The sequence below is a fragment of the Humulus lupulus genome, chromosome 2 (genome assembly GCF_963169125.1).
Source record: "Humulus lupulus chromosome 2, drHumLupu1.1, whole genome shotgun sequence".
In the NCBI taxonomy this organism is placed as follows: domain Eukaryota; kingdom Viridiplantae; phylum Streptophyta; class Magnoliopsida; order Rosales; family Cannabaceae; genus Humulus; species Humulus lupulus.
Window position 1 is genome coordinate 129,551,348 of NC_084794.1, and position 21,509 is coordinate 129,572,856.

The window sequence follows — 21,509 nt, forward strand, 5'->3', positions numbered from 1 at the left end:
CTGGGCCTTCAACCTGAATGAGAACTTCTCTTTCATGGGGATCGAGCTGTGGGATTCGTACCTTGCAAGATTCAAGGCTCGGCTCTTGGAAGAACTGTCTGAGACTGGTGAGGCTTCCGGAGCAGCTGAGGGAGATGGCGAGGAGGTCACCTCAGTGGGGTGAGCTGATGGAGCTCAATGATAGCTCTTTTGTATTTGTATACAATTGTTTCAATTTTTGTTATTAAACAATTGCCTTCGGGCTCAGTTCGAGGTTTTTTCTCCTTGGGATAATTTGCTTGTTTTATTTCAATATACATCTAACTTTTTTATCCATTTATATTTTCTTCACTATCTCTTATGTTTATGAATCCTTAGACTTGTACATTCGAGATTTTAGGAATTGATTTTTAGATCGAGATAGAATTTATTAAGCTCGGTTATATCCAAGTTTTGTGTGCTGATTTGTATCATACATGTTAAGAATTAGGCCTTGAACCTGGTTATATCCGAGGTTTTTAATAATTTCAACTTAGTTCGTGTTAGGTTTATTGATAACTCGAGCTTTAACAAGCCCTTGATATTAAACAATTTTCCCAACTTTCCAAGTTTCAGACCTAGTTGCGTCTAGGATTTTAAATGATTTCAACTTAGTTTGTGCTAGGTTTATTGATAACTCAAGCTTTAATAAGCCCTTGAATAATCAATTTTTCAAGCTCTAAGTTTTGGACCTAGTTACGTCCAGGATTTTAAATGATTTAAACTTAGTTCGCGCTAGTTTTATTGAAAACTCAAGCTCTTAAAAAGCCGTCGAATAATCAATTTTTCCAAGCCTCTAAGTTTTGGACTTGGTTGTATCCAGAGATTTTAATGATTTAAACTTATCAAGCAAGCTTAATTTTGCCAATCTCGGGTTATCTGCCCCCCAACTAACCAGAATATAGAAACTTTCTTGGTTGCTTTTACAAACACTAGAACATGAACTCATACAATCTTAAAAATTATTTAATAATCCACCTATTATTTAATAAAATGGCTTTTATAAATAAGCCTTAAATTGATGGTGGTTCTACTGATAATATTTTTTCAAATGTTGGACGTTCGAGGTCCGTGAGACTACTTCCCCATTCAACCGAGCTATCTTGAAAGTTCCTTCATTCAAAACCTCAACAACCTGATATGATCCCTCCCAATTCAGGCCTAAAACACCATCCTTGGAATCTTTATTTGCTAGAAATACCCTTCGGAGAACCAGGTCACCCAATCCAAATCTACGCGTCTTAACTTTAGAATTAAAATAGCAAGTGATTTTTTGTTGATAATGGGCGAGTTTTAACTGCAACTCTTCTCATTTTTCTTTAATTAGATCGAGGGATGTGTTAAGTAGTTCCTCATTCTGCTCTTGGTTGAATGTCCTTTGCGTGTGAGTGGCCACCATGGCTTCGACTGGAAGGACGACCTCGCTTCCAAAAGTTAAGGAAAAAGGAGTATGTCTCGTGGAGGTTCTGTGAGAAGTTCGGTAGGCCCAAAGTACTTGCGGGAGCTGTTTGGGCCATAATCCTTTGGCCTCATCTAACCTCTTGTTCAGGCTTGCCTTTAGGGTTTTGTTCACAGTGTCGACTTGTCCATTGGCCTGTGGATATGCTACTGAGGAGAAACTCTTAATAATGTCGTATTTTTCACAGAAGTCAGTGAAGATATCACTGTTGAATTGTGTCCCATTGTCTAACACAATCTTTTTAGGAAGCCCAACTCGACATATAATACTCTTCACCATGAATTCTAGGACTCTCTTTGAAGTGATGGTTGCCAGAAGTTCGGCTTCTACCCACTTCGTGAAATAATCGATCGCCACCACCGCGTAACGAACTCCTCCCTTTCCCATAGGTAGGGACCCTATTAGGTCGATTCCCCATAGCGCAAATGGCCACGGGGATGAGATCATCGTTAGCTTAACTAGAGCATCTCGGGCAACTATGGCGAAACGTTGGCATTTGTCACACTTCTGGACATACGAGATTGAATCTTTTGTTAGAGTGGGCCAAAAATAGCCCTACCTTAGTATTTTCAGTGCTAGGTTTTGCCCCCAGCTAATCTCCATAAAAACCTTTGTGCACTTCTTGCAAAATGGTTTTATCTTCCTCGGGCAGGACACATCGTAGGAGAGGCAATGAATGACCATGTCGGTACAACGTCCCATCCGCTATCACATATCGCGAAGCTTGATATAGTATTTTTCTTGCATCCTTTCTATCGTCAGGGAGCCTTCCTATTGTGAGGTATTCCATTATGGGAGTCATCCAGGTCAGTCTTTTGTCGATCATTTCGACTTTTATCATTTCTGTTACACTTGGATTCTCCAAAAACTCCACTGGCACTACATTCAGTGTCTCAGCTTCTTTTGTGGAGGAAAGTCATGCCAAAGTGTCAGCATTTGAATTTTGCTCGCAAGGTACCTGTTCAACAGAACTATACTTAAATTCCGACAGTTCTCCCTTCACCTTAGCTAGGTAGGCCTCCATCTTCGTACCTCCAGCATGGTATTCTCCCAATACTTGATTGATCATGAGCTGAGAATCACTATAGCATTGGACAACTTTTGTAACGCCCTACATCCTTATAGTCGTTACTAAGTGAGTTTAAAACGTGCAATTAACTTGCTAATTGAGGTTTTAGGTTAAAAGTGTAGCTAAACTGTAATAAAAGTCATATAATTTGAAAATGTAATCATTCATTGAAATTATAAAGCGTTATACATTTGGGATCCCAAAATACTATTTAAAAATATTTACAACTCAAAATATAATTAAAGTCGACTAGACGACAAAATTATGTCTAATACACATCATCTCCCAAAAAATACCCCTGGCCATGTTAGCCAGGCAGGCCGAACATGTACACACTACTTCACGCTCTCCATACTCATGGTTGATCAACATTTCCCTTTCCCTTACCTGCACCATAGAGCACCCGTGAGCCGAAGCCCAGCAAGAAAACTCCATACAAGCAATCAACATATGCTTAACTATCAATCAGCATATAACAAAGCCGCCAACAGGCTAAACACATAACGGCCATGCCATCCCAGGCACTATACCAGGCCCTGGGTTCGCGGTCTACACCGTGAGGATATCCCAGGTATCAAATAGGGGTCTCACCCTGGCAACTTGCACTCCGCGTGCTTAACGCTGCTCCCAGCCCCTTGCCGTACTCAGCCTTGCCATTCTCGGCCTTCGTCGTTCCTGGCCCTTGTTGTTCTTAGCCATCTTCGTTCCCGACCCTTGTCATTCTCGGCCTTTGCCATTCCCGGCCCTTGCCGTACATTTACAAATATGCAACACATAGCATAAACTTAACAAATACTTAAGCAAATACAAACATAATTAATAGGGCTACGCCCTGCAACACAATCACATAGGGTCGTTCCCTGCAATACAAACTATAGGGTCACGCCCTGCTCTACGGGTACAACCGTTTCTTACCTGCGTCCCAAGCTTCATGAGCACCGATATCCCGAGCACAATCCTCTAGTCCAGGCCTCGCTGAAAACCTAGTCACAACGTATCAACAACATCCATCCATCAAGTTCTAATCCACTTAATAACTTTGGGTTATAATTATAGTCTCCGGGACCTTGAATTCTATCAATCCGGGTGATAAAATCCATCTCGAGCCTAAAACCTTCTTGGGGTCCAAAAACTCACTTAGTGTCGTGGCCCCAAGGCCCTATGCCACGGCCCGCCTCAACCAAAGGCTCATCCTCCCTTTTCTCCCTATGCGTGTTGTGGCCCAACCTATAGGGTGCCACGGCGCGCCCTTCTTCCTGGCCTCCTTTCTACTCTAGAGGGTCGTGGCTCACCAAGAACAATGCCGCGGCCCGACCCTTCGAACCCAGAAAAATCCCCTATTTTCACAACCAAACCCAGCCAATTTACCCCAAAATCAATTCCACAACTCAATTTAATCAACACAGAAGTTCTAGAATAGTCCCAGCAACACAACCTAACAAAAAGCTAGCTTATAAACATCTTCAAATTCCAAATTCAATCTTTAACTACAAAGACTTAAGAAAGCTAAAAACTCAGCCAATAATTACAGAATCTAAAGGCTAAAATCACAGTTCAAAGCTTACCTTATCCTCTGCTTGAATCCACAAGTTGAAACTGAGCTAATCCCCAAGTTTAGAGCCCAAATTCCTTGCTTAATCTTCAATATTTCCCTTGGTAAGGTTTAGAGAAAATAAGAGAGAGAGAAAAGGGGGATAGGGTCGGTTGCCAATTTTCTGAGTGTTTCCTAAGTTTTGTTTTACTTATCCTAGGTCACTTAAGTTACCTCCAAGGCTCGGGGTTGTAACGATCCAACTATTATAAGACCTTGGACCATTAGAACTACTAAACATAGCTATTACTTTGAAGAACATATACATAAGAAATAATAATATCTTTATTAAAACTTTAACATAATATTGTGAAAATTACAAAGTAAAAATAGAATTTTGGTATAGGTACCCATTATTTAAAACATAAAACATAATTTTAAACTAAATAAAATTGTTTACAAAACTAAATGCGGAAAATACATAGAAACATAATTTTTAAAAAAAAAACTAAAAATAACGTCATCCTCGATCAACACGCAGTCCACTCAGTCCGTTCATCCTCAACACACATGCCAAGCTTCCAAGAATCCTTCCGCCTCCATATCTAGTTTCCTGCATCACACTAAAAATAAAGGAATGAGCCTAATGCCCAGCAAGGAAAATCTAACAACATACAACATAAATCATAAACATAAGGCTATATCATAATCGTATACTATAAAACATATAAAAACAACATCTATTACAATGGCCATCATACTTCTTGGGACTTGCTAGCTAGGCAATCATATGCCCATAAATTTATGGGGCTAGTTATCTAAACAAGTCATATAAATTTATGGGGCTCGTTATCTAAACAATCATATGCCCAAGGAATCTACTATTGGGACTTGTTATCTAAACAAGTTATTTGTTATCTAAACAAATTATATGCTTGTTATCTAAACAAAACATACACCCAAGAACTAAAACATATCATACATATACATATCATAGCATATCATAACATAATATAACATAATCATATAATAACATATAAGCATACAAAAACTATCCTATTTTCCTTACCAAAACCGGGATGTTTGAGAACAAATGCGAGACTTGTAACACTCCTAAAACCAACAATAAGAACTGTGAGAATTTCTAAAGAGTAAAGAATAAATGTGGAAACTAAACCTTCAAGAAGAAACTTACCAAGAAAGATCTTAAGTTTCAAGAACCTAATAAAAACCAATATCAAAAGTTAGGATATGAATAAAAGGAACTAAAGAAAACTAAAGAATTTTAAAGAACTGGACTTAAAGAATAGGAATACCTTAGTTGACCTTATGGATTGATCTAACTTCAATACCGAAATACACTAATCCTCACTTCCCAAGTATTTATAAAGCTTAAGAATGACAAAGCTTTTTCCCAACCCAAGTGTTTATCACTCTTATGGTCTCACTAGCACCTTGGAGTCTCTAATCAAAGCTTGAAAAATGAGAGGAAGGGCTGGGTACTAGGTCCTATTTATAGAGGTAAGGTGGGAAACTAACCCCATTTTAATTTGAATAAAATAATGATTTTAAAATGAAAAAGAATTGAAGTTTCGTCAATCAGAGGCTGAAGACTCGGTCAAAAACGTTCAGAAGCAGGTCTAAGTGGTTAAGGTTTATTTTAAAATTAAAAAAACAAAGAAATTAAAAACTAACCCACCAAGGGCGATATATCGCCCCTATATGGAGATATATTGGCTCTGCCCTAATCCCGAGCCTCCGTTCGTGATTGTGCAACGTCAACGTGTTTTCTGTATCCTTCGTCAGGCAATATATCGGCTCCCATGCTGCGATATATCGGCATACGTGAATATTTTAAACACGTAATTGCACGTTTTCAGCATAATTTGAATGGGATAACTACTTTGACTGAGTCATACTATGACCCTAACAATTTCTGGTGAATACTAAAGCTTATATTTCTTTATTTTATCATTAAAATACTTCATTCCTTAATAATCATGCACATGACAAGTGTCATGTTCTTATTGGCTCTATCTAAACCTTAGGTTATAATAAATAATATATCTAGGACAAGCAATATTAATCAAACCTTATGTTATAATTAATATTCTTAAACTATAGGCTAAACTTATCAAATCTATAATTGTTGCTATGAGTGTTCAACTAAGTCCCGGCTTGAACCAAAATCCACAGTAATAAAATATTATAACTACTACTAGCTATTACTATCTAACTAGCTAAGTAAAATTTTGGGACTCTACAGGGGTACCAAAAACGTCCCCGAGGGCAAAATGGTAAATTTCTCCGATATTCCCTCCTATACGTTATAACTTCAAATATACCTCCAAATATTTATTTTCATAACCCGATAACCCAGTAAAATGTCTAATGCCCGAAATACCCCTCGACTTGTGCCGAGTCGGGTTTCGGGTCCCGTTGTGACTTCCTAGCTAAACTGCTCCCTAGGACTATCTCGGATCGTGCATCTCAAATATATCGCCACTCGCACGTGATAAAGATCACAATAATCACAAATATTGCATTTATGCCCTCAACGGGCAAAAATTACAAACATGCCCCTAATAACCAAATGGGGCCCACATGCATATTTAATTTACCTAAACATGCATTTCTTATCACATACTCATCAAATTCACATATTTAAATAATAGATCACTTATTGCCCTCCAGGCATAGTAATCAAGGCCCTAAGCCCTATTAGCAAATTTGGGACGCTACAGCTTTTGCCTTGAGCTCCCTTGCCACTCTCAGCCCAGCTAGTAAAGCCTCATATTCTGCTTCGTTGTTGGATGCTTCGAATCTGAATCTCAGGGTTGTATGGAATCAATGCCCTTCTAGGGAGATTAAGATGATCCCTACTCCCGATTCGTTCTCATTTGATGATCCATCCACGAAGATTTTCCATAATTCCTACACTGGTTCCTTCAAGAGCTCCTCTTGAAATCAGGTGCATTCAACCACAAAATCAGCAAGGATCTAACTTTTGATTGAGGTCTGTGGCACGTACAATATCTCAAACTAGCTAAGCTAGATAGCCCATTTTAAAAGACGTCCCGATGTTTCAAGTTTTTGCAATACCTGCCTTAAAGGTTGGTCGGTCACGATGTTGATTGAATGGGACTAGAAATATGTCGGAGCTTCCTGGAAGCCAATATCAGACAGAATGCCAGCCTCTCTATCAGTGGGTATCGTGACTCAGCTTCGAAAAGTCTCTTGCTTATATAATATACTGGTTTTTTAGCACGGTATTCTTCTCGGACTAACACGACACTGACTACATTTTCTGTCACGACCAAATAAAGGAACAGAGGTTCTCCAAACATAGGCTTAGATAACACTTAGGGCTCGGCTAGGTGCATTTTTAGGTCGAGTAATGCCTGTTCACACTCCTCAATCCACTCAAATTTTTTGTTTCCCCTAAGCAAGTTGTAAAATGGTAGGCACTTGTCAGTAGATTTTGAAATAAAATGATTTAAAGCTGCCACATTTCCAGTCAGGCTTTGAACTTCTTTACCCAACCTGGGTGAATGCATTTCTAACAATAACCTGATTTTCTCGGGATTTGCCACTATTCCCCTCGTGTTGACTGTGAAACCCAGAAATTTTCTAGATGCCACTCCAAACGTGCACTTCTGAGGATTCAGCTTCATGTCATACCTCCTTAAGATTCCAAAACATTCTTCGAGATCCGACACATGGTTATCAACAGTCTTTGATTTGACAAGCATATCATCGACATACACTTCCATATTTCTCCCGATCTGATTAGCGAACATTTTGTTGACTAAGCGTTGATATGTAGCTCTGACATTCTTCAGCCTGAAGGGCATGACTTTATAACAATATACGTTATTTGGGGTCATGAAGCAAGTATGTTCCTGGTCCACATGATTCATCGCGATCTAGTTATATCCCGAATACGCATCCATGAAGGACATGAGCTTGTGACCTGTCGTGGCATCTACCAACTAATCAATCCTTGGTAGTGGGAAACAATCCTTGGGACAAGCTTTGTTCAGGTCGGAGAAGTCGATGCAGGTCCTCCATTTCCGGTTTGGCTTTGGGACCAACACGGGATTGGCTACCCAGATCAGGTATTTTGCTTCACGAATAAACCCGCACTTTAATAGTCGAGCTACTTCTTCCTCAAGAGCTTCAGCTCAGACTGTTCCCAAATGTCTCCATTTTTGGGATTTTGCAGGCACATTATTGTCCAAATTTAAAGTGTGCATGATTACACTCGGGCTTATTCCCATCATGTCTTCATGTGACCAGGCGAAAACGTCCAGATTCTCTTGTAAGAAATTGACCAGCTCCTTCTTCCTTTTATCATTAAGATTCTTCCCAATCTTTATGACTCTTGAAGCTTCATTGGGGTCAATGTTTACCTCCTCCTCCTCTATAGCCTAGAGTTTTGACCTGTCGTCGCCTATCCGTGGGTCAATGTCATCGCGTTGGGCATCGTTACTGTCCTCTATTTGCTGAGGTTCTTCCGTCCCACAAGTAACTTCTACTTCCTGGGACTCCTCGCCTCCGTCATTTATGACCATAGCTTGCTGCCCAGGTTGTGATTTTCCTTTTATAGAAATTCTATAGCATTCTCTGGCAGCGAGCTGATCACCTCTAATGGTGCATATTCCCGCAGCTGAGGGGAATTTTATTGCTAGGTGGCGGATAGAGGTTATGACCTCAATTGCCATCAATGCAGGTCTGCCCAAAATCGCATTGTATGCAGTTGGACAATCAATTACCACGAACTCAAGTAGCTTGGAGACAGTTTGTGAACCTTCTCCCAATGTTACCACTAATTCAATCGTCCTGATGGCTGCTGACCCTTCACTAGAAAACTCGTATAGAGTCATTGAGGTCACCTTCAATTCTGCTATAGACAACACCATTTTTTCCAAGGTGGACCTAAAAAGTAGATTAACAGAACTCTCGTCATCTACTAGTGTCCTCCAGATCCTCCAGTTGGCGAGCTAAACGGTTATGACCAAGGGATCGTTATGTGGGAATTGAACGTGGCTAGCATCCTCTTCGATAAAAATGATTGGTTGTTTATCCAATCATTGTTGTTTTGACAATCGCTGTTCTGAAATGTACTCCACTCTGTTATGGGATTTCAGTTCATTAATGTACCTCTTCTGCGCCCCTCTGCTCGTGCTTGCCAGATGAGGTCCTCCCGAAATGGTGGCTATATCTCCCCCTATTATCGGAGGAGGGTCGTCTTGATTCACTTGAGCTTCGATTTGACTTACTGGACCTTCAGGGACTGACGGAGGGTTTGGTCCAGCGGGCTGATTAGGAACCGCGCGATTTCAGGCGTATTGGGCCAAAGGTCCCGCTCTAATGAGATTTTTGATCTCATCCTTCAGCTGTCGACAGTCATCAGTGTTATGACCAATATCATTATGGAATTGGCAGAACTTTGAAGGATCTCTCTTCGCTCTCTGGTTCTTCAACGGCTCTGGCTTCTTCCATGGAAGGCGAGTAGAATTTTCTAGGAAAATGCACTCCCTAGTATCCATTAGGTCGGTGTAAGTGGCATAAACAGGTTTGAATTTCTCCCCAGACTTATTTTGCTTTGTCCCGCTCTGGTCGCCCTCGCCATTTCCCTTCCTTTTGTTATTTCCCCTTGGTTATTCTAGGTAACAGTTTGAGTCGTAGCTGCAACATCCATTACCGCTCCAACGGGCTGGACGGGGGTCTGGCTGGTTCCTGTGACAGAAGCTCGCACCTCCTCTAGGTTAATCGACTCTTGAGCTCGGGCCAAGAATTCATCCACACTATTAACTCCTTTTCTTTGTAATTCTTGCCACAATTCACCCCCAACAAGGATTCCTGTCCTCATTGCCATGAGCTTGGAGCTGTCATCTGCATCCCTAACTCATGCAGCAACATTGGCAAATCTACTTAGATAAGCTTTCAACATTTCACCAGGTTACTGCTTTACATTGGCCAATGAATCAGCCTTGATTCGAGCTACCTGAGAAGCTTGGAATGCTTTTTTGAACTCGGAGGAAAACTTCTTCAACGAGCTTATGGAATGTCTCTTGTACTGCTTAAACCACTGCCTGGCTGGCCCGACCAGAGTTGCAGGGAATAAAATACACCTTAGATCGAGTCTGACATTGTGGGCCATCATCATGGTGTTAAACATTCCGAGGTGATCTGACGGATCTCCATCTCCATCAAATTTTGACAAGTGTGGCATTTTGAAGCCTACCAGATGTGTGGTCACCACAATATTTGGAGTGAAAGGCTCGATCTCATCCTCTGAGTCGCAATCGTCTTTGTCTTTTCCAGATAAAAGTTTCTTAATTTGCTCTTCCATCAGAGCTAGCCTCTCGAGGGTCTGGTCTCTGGTCCCTAGGTTACCTGAGGGCTATTCAACAGCTCCCATCCTATCATATGCATTTGATGGGTTATTGTCCCTCCAAGTTCAAGCTTGGTTTGGTGGGGCATTCCCATTATCGCGTGCTATGGACGAACCTCCCTCTTATCGAGTATAACTAACATCTTCATTCCAAGCTGGATTCCTTCTCTGCGAATTCAGGTGATCACGCAAATCAGGTTGCGACTCGTACCAAGGGCTTTGCGCTGAACTCAACTGATTTCTTAGGTCGCCCTCGGATCTACCACTACGATGACTTTCGGTCCAATAACTCCCATTTGCGAAGCTTACAACTCGTGGTTAGGGCCGAGGATCTGGATTTTCAACACGTGTTCGTGGGACGTAGGTATTGGCAGATGGAGAAGGATTTCTCCTACTGTCTCCATAAGCTAGAATGTATCGTGTAGGACAAGGTGGTGTCGGATGTCTTATAGGTGACGGGGGATGCCTTATTGGCAAGGCAATCCTTGTCCCATTAGGGAGAACTAAATTAGCCTGCCTTTGTTCTGCCCCATTATATCTAGCTCTCTACGCCTGACGATACGATCGCAACATAGGAGGGTTTGCTGGAACATTTTGTCTCTGTGAGCCTGTCCCAGCCCCTCCTCGTGGATTTCCATGGGCATTCCTAGGTGCTTGTGAAGGAGGCATCGAACTTGGGGTTGCGGTTCTAACCGATCGACTGACATTCTGATGACCCTTATGGGGGCCACTAGGTTAAGCATTCTGGCGATCTCGCCCTGTAGGCACACAACTTGGGGTGGCAGTTCTGACTGACCAACTTGGTTTGGATCGGTTATTCCTGTGGGACTTGTGAGACTCACTTTGCCTCTTTCCGACATTAACGTCGGTTGCAAAAGGGGGTAATCGAGCCAAAACCTCCTCAATTTGCATGTTTTTCTTAGCGAGATGGCTTCTTAACTGCATATTTTCCATCTCAACGGTAGTTAAGTAGTCTCGGTTTGGATTCGGTGGTAATGACGTCGAACTCCCAGTGTCGCCGTGACCCACCAGTTGCTTTCCCGGACGTTGCTGGACTTCAGGGCCATGCTCGTTCGAAACAGCGGTATGATGGGCCTCCTGCCCACCAGGTTGTTCTATCTCATTATCGTGCATTGAGCGGGTGAGCACCATTATGATATTTGACTGGGATTTAGATAAATTACTAATTTTTCTCTCAATGAAAGCACCAAACTGTTGACGCAGTTTTTCGCCAACAGTGTATTCATAAATAATAAGGTAGATTAGTGCTTAATAAACCGTAATGAAAAATAAATGATTTCACTCAAGAACACAGAACTTTTACGTGGTTCAATGGTTAAAATTCACCTAGTCCACGATTCAATATATTGTTGTTTCTCTCTATTTTGGCAGAGTTTCAGTATTATAGAGAAATCCTCCTTTTTCCGTCCAATATTCCCAGTATTTATAAGGGAATTTCATGGACATGTTTGGGTAACCGCGTGAGTTAATCATGCATTTACATAATTATTACATTTAATACAAATAATTCCCATTTATATTGGGATATGATCTTATCACAAGGTAAATGCACTCCTAATATCTAGGATATTAAATATGACAGCTTGGCCATAAATATACATATAAAAGGATCTTGAATCTCTTGGGATCCGCAGATATGCAATATACTAGATCTACCACAAGCTGGATATCTCCTCCAAGCTCGTGCCTCAACAGCTATTTTGATATTCTGAGCTCGCGCTTCACAGCCTTCATGTCCGTAGCTCGAGTTAAACCCAGGATGCCTAACTCCACGCATGACCACATGAAACTGGTATTGTCCACGTGGATAATAAGTAGATATCATTCCCTTGATTATTTCTCCGTATACTTATTTGCCAGCTGTACCCGAGCTGAATGAATGAACTCAGGCTAAAATTAGGGTACAATAGACACATATATGATAAGTGATTTTATGAGAATGAAATCCCATCGGCCGATTGTGAAATAATCGTTGAAATTATGAAGAGTAAGAAAGGTAAATATGATTTATTCAATCTTAAAACTAAGTGGAAAAAGATTTGTCATCCTGAATTTCACACTCAGGGTCCACTAATATTGTATGTAACACCCCGATTTCCCGAGACGTTACTTAGGGAGTCCATTTAAAATAATAAACAAATAAATACCTTAAGACACTAAAATAAAATATTTATTTAAATTTTAAACCGACAATGAGATCTCATTATTTAAAAATAAAAACATTGGACGCTAGGTTTAATAACAACAACGTAAGAAAATAACAGTTCAAGTTTGAAAATTATAAAAAAAAATGACACTTATTTCTAAAACATAAAATAACTGTGCCCAGCCTCTAACATGTTCCATCCACGCCTCGAGCCTGCACCACTCACTACTTTGCTTCGCCTTTATCTGTACACAGAGTACCTGTGAGCTAACGCCTAGTAAGAAGAGCTATGTAGGACATAACTCCCCAAACCAGAAAGCATAAACTTTCAACTAAACATAAATAAGCATCACAAATATAATAATCATCGTGCGATACATAAACACAATATCACACTAACATAATGTGTGTTATACTCACACACATAATACTAACAAGTCATGGTTATCAGGCGTGAAATGAAATCTGTCTTGCCTGCACTGTACTCACACTCGGCATTTACACAGTAACACCTAGTGTAACCTGTGCTATTCTCACACTCGACCGTTCCCTCGAGACATCGTTTCCCTACCTGCGCTGTACTCACACTCGGCAGTTCCGTGGTGCCATCCTATTATCCTGAGTTATACACACCCAAGATAATCCCTGAAAGTGCTATACTCACACAAGCAGTTAGAATCTAGTAGCACACCTACTCTATCATCTAAGCATGTCTACTAACTAAAATCCCTAGCACTATCCTCATGCTAGTCAATCTAATGCAACAATTCAGGTCACAAATGTAATTACATAATTAAACAAATAAGAAAACAAGGTTGTACGCAGAACGTACACCTTGTGCGCAGATGTCCACTCTTCTTACCTTAAGCAGTGCATTGTCCGCTGAAGTGTCCCGAACCACTTGCTATGTCACATCGACGATCGCTAGCTCCTAGAAGTCCAATTACACGGCGACAATTCAAGGAAGAAAAAAAATAGGCGTTAGGGTTTTATTTCAAAACCCTAATTATTGAAATAATTTAACTATGCAATTTTAATGTGCATGGCACGTAAATTGAAATCAATTTTTACAAAGGTTCAATGTCACATGCACAAACAATGATGTTTTTAACGTAACGCATGAATTCATATAAATACTTTGTACGTGAAAAACTACCAAAATGTTCTTTAATATCATAATTACATAAAAGACTCAATAATTTTCTAAAAATTATCACATGACAACAAAATTTAACAACCAACTTTTCAAAACCCTAAATAATCAACAAATGCTCATATAAGACGAGAAAAATAATTTTTAACAGTTATGAATTATTTTTCCTCAATTTTCCAAATAAAACCCAAATAATCCAAATAAATATACAACCAGCCCAAAATTCAAACTAAACATACAGAATTGTTCAAAAATCTAAAATAAACTTATAAAAAAAAATTAGAATTTTCTGGGCAAAATAACTATTTTTATTAACTAATTTAATAGAAAAACCAATTAATTCAAGAAAAATACATAAATAATTAAAAATATAATCTAACTGTACAGACTGGTTTCTACACTCTAGAGTAACAGACAAAAATTACCTAGGGTTCTGAGCAGTAGCAATAATATTTTTTATAATTAAAATATAGAATAAGCCAAATAAATCATGGAAATTACATAAATGATACAAATTCAAAAAAAAAATTACAGAGAGCCTTAGAATCTCATTATAAACATATAAAAAAATTCCCATAATTTTTTGCTCATGTTGTTTGGTGCAATATGACCTTGCCCAAGCATAGGTTTATACTTTGGCAAGCTACTTTGAGGAATTTGTTAACTAGAGACAATTTATTAAAATGTCATCTGCAGCTGCCTTCTGTCCTATGTCCTACTTGCGAATTGTTGCAGGAATGTCATGAGCATCTGTTCTTTCAATGCCATTTCTCTCAACTAGTGAGATGTCGAGTTGCTGCTTGGCTGGGCAGGGATATCTGGCCTGTTCATTTTCATGACTGGGTTGATTGGATGGTGGGGAAGCCGAAGGGTATTCTGTAGAAAGTTTTAGCAGCTAGTTTAGCAGCTTCAATTTATCTAATTTGGTGGAACAGGAACCATTGTTTGTTTAATTTCTGTTCTTTATCTTTTAACAAAGTTGTTTCTCTGTTGCAAAGTTGCTTGAAAGCTAGAATTGTTAATCTGTCTAGAGCTAAGTTGAAAAGCAAAGATTTAATTTTTCTTGAGAATCTTAATCTCTTGTAATCCTCGGATTGAGGGGCTCTTTTTGAGCTAGTTTTTGTAATTGGTTTGTGTTTCAATATATTTCTTTGTTCATAAAAAAAAAAATCTCATAATTTTTATAATACTTTAAATAATTTTTCCACATTTATTTCCTTAAATTACATATTTAAAAGAAAATAATTAAAAGAAAATTATCAGACATGGTCAAAACTTAAATCTAAACACACAAAGTCATTCAAAATCATACAGAGACCATTCAAACATAAACTCATATATTTTTAACAATAAAAATATTTTTCATAATTTATCTCTATTTAAACTTCAATAAATCATAGTAATTCAAGGAAAAATTAGAAAAAATACCAAACCAGTTGTAAAATGCTCTAAAATTAATGTACTAATTTTTAAGATTGAAAAAATGAAGAGAACACCTCCAAAAACACCCAGATCGGGTTCGTCGGAGTTCATGCCGGTGTTCCCTTGTTCTCCAGCGCCGGTGAGCCTAGGGCTTCGTTTTGGCTGTGTTTCGTCCCGTTCTTTCACTTGCAATGTGATCCCCTCATGTCCAGAACCTTAAAGCAACAATCCCCAGCCCAAGAAAATGGTTGGAAGCCCTCCGTTCGAAGTTGTCTTCCTCAAGTCCAGTATACCACCAACAATGGAGCTAAAAAATCAGTTTTCTTGCCCTAGACTGTTTCAGCATGTTTCTTCAAGTTAAAAGTGATCATTAGGGTCCCCTAAGCTTATACACGAGCCTCCACGAACCCAGAAACAATCCAAACCTCCTCAAATTCGAAATTATCCAAAAAGTTGTGTTTTCTTGGATAAAAATGGTGATTCTTGATCCGGGACCTTAAACTTATTTTTCCCACGTCCAAGATGATCCTTAGGCCCCTAAGAATCAATCCTAAAGACCCAAAATTGCTCAGAACTCGCATACACTCCAACTCAATGCTCTCTCCCTTTTTTTTTTAAAAAAAATGATAATGGATGTGTGTGCTCGATTTAGAGGGTCCTCCACTCTTTAAGGGATCCCAAAATCGTGTCTTGAATGAGAGGAATCAAAAAAAGAAACAATGTAGCTGGAAATATCACTTACCTGATCCCTCCCCTCAAAAATAGGAATTTTATTTCATATTTTCATAAAAACAATAATGACTAAATATTACCATTTTAATGGTGTTTAATAATTCAAAAATGATCAGAAAAATAGCATTTTAAATCTTACAAATATCCATAAAGATTCCCAATGTGCCATTTTACCAAACCCAAAACAAGGGGTAAAATGGTCATTTCACGTAAAATGTAGAATTATTTTTATTTAATCATTTAAATAATAATAATATTCCAACTATGTAGTAAAATAATAAAAATAAAACTATATAATAAAATAAATCCCAAAAATATTATTTCTCATTAATATGCTAATATTAATAATAATATTCTTTTAAATAATTAATTAATTTAATTCAAATAATTAACTATTCATTTGGCATAAACACATACTGGGATTTAATTACCATAAAAAATGTTTTATTGACATCAAAAGTTCATACATCTCAAATTTAAAAAAATATGCAAAAAAGACAAAAATGCCCTCAATGGCGAAATTACAAAAATACCCTTCGGGAAAACGGATATTACATTGTATATTCTTCTATGTAGATAATTGAATCTTACGATTGAGAGAAGGTTGCTGATGATATTCATGAAGTCAAAGAGAGAGAAAGCATATAGTTCAAGAAAGCGTTGAAGAAAGTCCTTTTATTTTAAAATTCTTTAGTTTTTATTAGAAGAAAACTTTATTGTTGTTGGAACAATGTTTTAGTTTGTTCCTTTTAGTATTTTTAATTTTATTGAATGTATTGACTTTAGAATATTTTATTTATAATTTGAATATTCTTAATGTTTCTTTAGACATGCAAATGAATATTCAGACTTTAACGCTTTCACTTTTTGAACAAATATTAAATAACTCAGAATTATTTAAATTAGCAAAACCGCAAGGAAATAAAAGACAAAAAGTTTCAAATGAGGATGACACATATCTTTGGCCTCTAAGACTTGGTCATATAGGACTAGACAGGATAAACCGGTTAACAGAAGATGGACATTTGAGAGAACTAAGAGTTGGAACTCTTCTGGTTTGTGAATCTTGTCTAGAAGGAAAAATGACCAAACGTCATTTCTCAGCGAAAGGAAATAGAGCTAAAGAACCTTTGGAATTTGTCGCACCGATGTTTGTGGTCCAATCAATATACAAGCAAAAGGTGGGTATGAGTACTTCGTCACTCTCATTGACGATTACTCAAGATATGGTCATACTTACTTAATGCTTAGGAAATCTAAAACCTTTGGTAAGTTTCAAGAATTCAAAGCTGATGCTGAGAAGCAATTAGGTAAGATTCTTAAAACATTGTTGATCAGATTGAGGTGGTGAATATTTGGATTTAGAATTCAAAGATTTCATGTTGGAGCATGGTATTCTATCCCAACTCATAGCACCTTGAACGCCATAACAAAATGGTATTTCAGAAAAAAGAAACAGGACCTTGTTGGACATGGTCGGGTTCATGTTAAGCTATTCTTCACTTCCTCTTTCATTCTCGGGACATGCTCTTCAAACGGTGAATTACATTTTGAATGTAGTCCCATTTAAGACCATAACCAAAACACCACTAGTACTGTGGAATGGAAACAAACCTAGTTTGCACCATTTTCGCATTTGGGGCTGTCCTGCTCATGTTCTTAGACCTAAATCAAGGAAACTTGATTCAAGGTCTAAAGTATGCATTTTTGTGGGCTACGCTCCAGAAACAAGAGGCGGTTACCTCTATAGTCCCAAGGACCAAAAGGTACTTGTTTCAACAAATGCGACCTTCCTTGAGCACAACTATATGAATAACTATAAACCTCAGAGCAAGCTAGTATTGGAGGAACTCATAGCTGATAAGATTCCATCACTTTCATCGTCATCATTAATGATAAATGACAAACCAAGGAAACCACGATTCTTGAAAAGGAAACCCGTCGATGAAGCATGTGGCTTCAAACATCATGTCGACGAAGCATGTGTATATAAAATATATCAAAGGAAAAGTAGTGGTTTTCCTAGTTCTTTATGTGGATGACATTCTCCTCACTGGCAACAATGTAGAGACACTGTCAAACGTAAAGAAGTGGTTAGCCGAAAAGTTCCAAATGAAATATTTGGGCGAGGCAAGCTATGTTATGGGAATCCAAATCCTAAGGGATATGAAGAACAAGCTCTTGACACTTTCTCAAGCTAATTATATAGATAAGGTGCTTGAAAGGTTCTCTATGGAGAATTCCAAAAAAGGTCAGTTACCGACCAAACATGAAATTACTCTTTCTAAATAGCAATGTCCAAAGACACCTAAGGAGGAAGAGGACATGAGAAAGTATCCCTATGCTCTAGCAGTTTGGAGTCTTATGTTGTGTAGTAGGCCTGACATATGCTATGTAGTAGGGATTGTAAGTCATTATTAATCAAATCTAGGTTTGGAACACTGGATTGCAGTAAAGCACATTCTCAAGTATCTTAGGAAAACGAGAGAATATATGCTTGTATATTCAGAGGGTGATAATTGAATTTAATACAAAGATAATGATAAGAACACTTACATTATACGCAGTGGAATGTATTAGTCCTTCCTTCAGTTTCTCTAACCCTTGAATCCTTTCTCTCGCAGGGTATCACCAAGAAACTAAACCGATCTTTAAATTTCTTCACAGTCTTCCAAAGTATCCTTAGAATCACCTAGACTAGAGTGGGAAATTCTCAACACATGAGATAGATACAAAGAGAAGAAGAATAGAAGAGAATATTGAGGCTTTGAAAATGACTTATGTTGTAGAGAGAATCTAAAACCTAGAGCATCAAGAACAGATATTCTAATCTTCTCAGATTCACCTGTCATATCTTCTTTCAAAAATATGATTTCAACTCTCACATAGCATTCCTTTTATAGGCTCAATTAGGTCATTTATTTTAATTAAAAAATCAATAAAATAATAGATAATATCAGCCATTAGATCAAAATTCTCATAGGCTTTAGGCTCATGAAATTTCTCATTTAATTATAAGCCCATTGGACATAAAATCAAGGCCTGTCAAATTAATTATTTATAATTTGAACATTGATTTAAACTTATTTATTAATTTAGACACCAATTTGTCTTAATTAATAAATCTACCCTAAAATCTATTTTCTTCTCTAGATTTTTTAACTCAGTGAAACTATCCAAAATTGACCTGGTCAACTTTGATAATTCTAATTGATAATTAAATTACTTAATTGAGACTATCTAGATGATTTTATCCAAGTTACAGTGGGGACCATGGGCATATGAAATCATGCTCCAATAAGTTATCATAAATTTAACAAATAAAATTACTAACTTGTTAATTCTTCGTGACTCAACTAAAGACTCAGAATTGCACTCTTTAATTCATAGAATGTTCTTTAAGCAATATATATATATATACATTATTAGTTATCCATTGTTACTACCATAATTGTCACTCAATCCTCTATAGACGGTCTACAATGAGATGGGACTAAAAATACCGTTTTACCCCTCATTGTATTTTATCATTAAAACACTTAGTTCCTTGTAGATGATATTTCAGTAAACTAATATTAATTACTGAAATGAGATCTTTATCATTTAGCACCTTGAACCAAACTAAAAGGAAACCATTGTTTTACTTTTCATCAGAAGCTATAGATGTTCATATCTATGATTAACACTCCCACTCAATTATACTACCAAGTTCCCAAGATGTAAGATGGGCTAATCCGTAGGGTAAGCTGGTAATGAACAAGTCAAAGAACTCAAATAATACAATCAGTTAGAATACTAACCACTTAGAATTGAGATTGAATAGACCTATGGTCAACTATATGATGTGACTAGAATGGATAATAACAGTATGTTTACTTATCCTATCTACTGTCAATATTGGTCCAGTCCGATGTAACAAATATATTGATCTTATCTACTTTGCTAATGCTATGGAAAGAACATAACACTACAATGTGTAAGTAGATTATATCGTAGATTGGCAAGTTAGTGTAAATCCTGTGCACTGACTAATCTTAGGACTAACTTATATTTGAACATATAATCATATTTATATTCCACTTTGATTACGTCACTATAAATATGATTAACTATATGCTCGGGATTTAATAGAAGTTTATATTAAACAAAAATCATGAAAATAAAATATGTGAGCAAAGTGATTGACCAAATCAAAAATTGATTTCTATTCTTTTATTGATAATAAATGAGATTACAAAGAAATTAAGTTTTAATTAGGGCATAAAACCCCAACAAACTCCCACTTGCACTAATTGAAACTAATGCCTTAATTCTACTAATCAAATTTCCTTGATATGCTTATCAAATGTAGCTTCTGGTAGAGTCTTTGTAAATAGATCCACAAGATTGTCTTCAGATGCAATCTTCATAACCTTCACATCTCCTCTGGCCACATATTCTCGAATTATGTGATTTGAATAGAACTTCTTTAGCTAGACTATTTCCTTAGCTGCTTTAGATGTAGCTATGTACTCAGCCTCCATCGTGGAATCTGAGATGGCAGACTGCTTCAGGCTTCACCATATCACAGCTCCACCCCTAAGAGTAAACACCATTCCAGAAGTAGACATTCATGTCATCAACATCAGTCTGAAAATCTGAATCGGTGTAGCCTACAGGGCTCAGAACACCACCCTTGTAGACTAACATATAATCCTTAATTTGCCTTAAATACTTCAGAATATGCTTAACTGCTATTCAATGTTTTGGTCCTGGGTTTGACTGATACCTGCTCACTACTCCCACTACATAGCAGATATATGGTCTAGTACACAACGTAACATACATCAAAATTCCCACTGTAGATGCGTAAGAAACTTTTCTCATTACATCTTCCTCTTTAGGAGTCTGTGGAGACTACTTCTTTGAAAGATGAATTCCGTAGCGGGACGATAGACGTCCTTTCTTGGAATTTTTCATTGAAAAATGTTCAAGCACTTTATCAATGTAAGCTGCTTGAGATAGAGCTAAAAGTTTGTTCTTTCTATCCCTAATGATCTGGATACATAGAACATAACTTCCTTCACCCAAATCCTTCTTCTGGAATTGAGTGCTTAGCAAGTTCTTCACATCTGATAAGTTCTTAACATTGTTTCTAATGAGTAAGATATCATCTACATAAAGAACCAGGAATACCACTATTTGATTTGCCTTCAGTTGGTAAAGTTAATATTTTGTTCAAAGTCATAGGTTTTTATTATTTCATCAAACCTAAGATTCCAGGAATGAGAAGCTTGCTTAAGTCCATAAATGGACCTATTCAACTTGCAAACTTTTCCTTCTTGTCCAACTACTTTAAATCCTTCTGGTTGATCCATATAAATGACTTCGTCAAGCTTCCCATTAAGAAAAGTTGTCTTGACGTCCATTTGCTAGATCTCATAGTCGAGAGCAGTTGCTATGGATAGGAGGATGCGAATGGACTTGAGCATGGCTGCCGGATTAAAAGTTTTCTCATAGTCCACGCCTTCTCTTTAGGTATAACCCTTTGCCACTAATCGAGCTTTATAAGTTTTGAT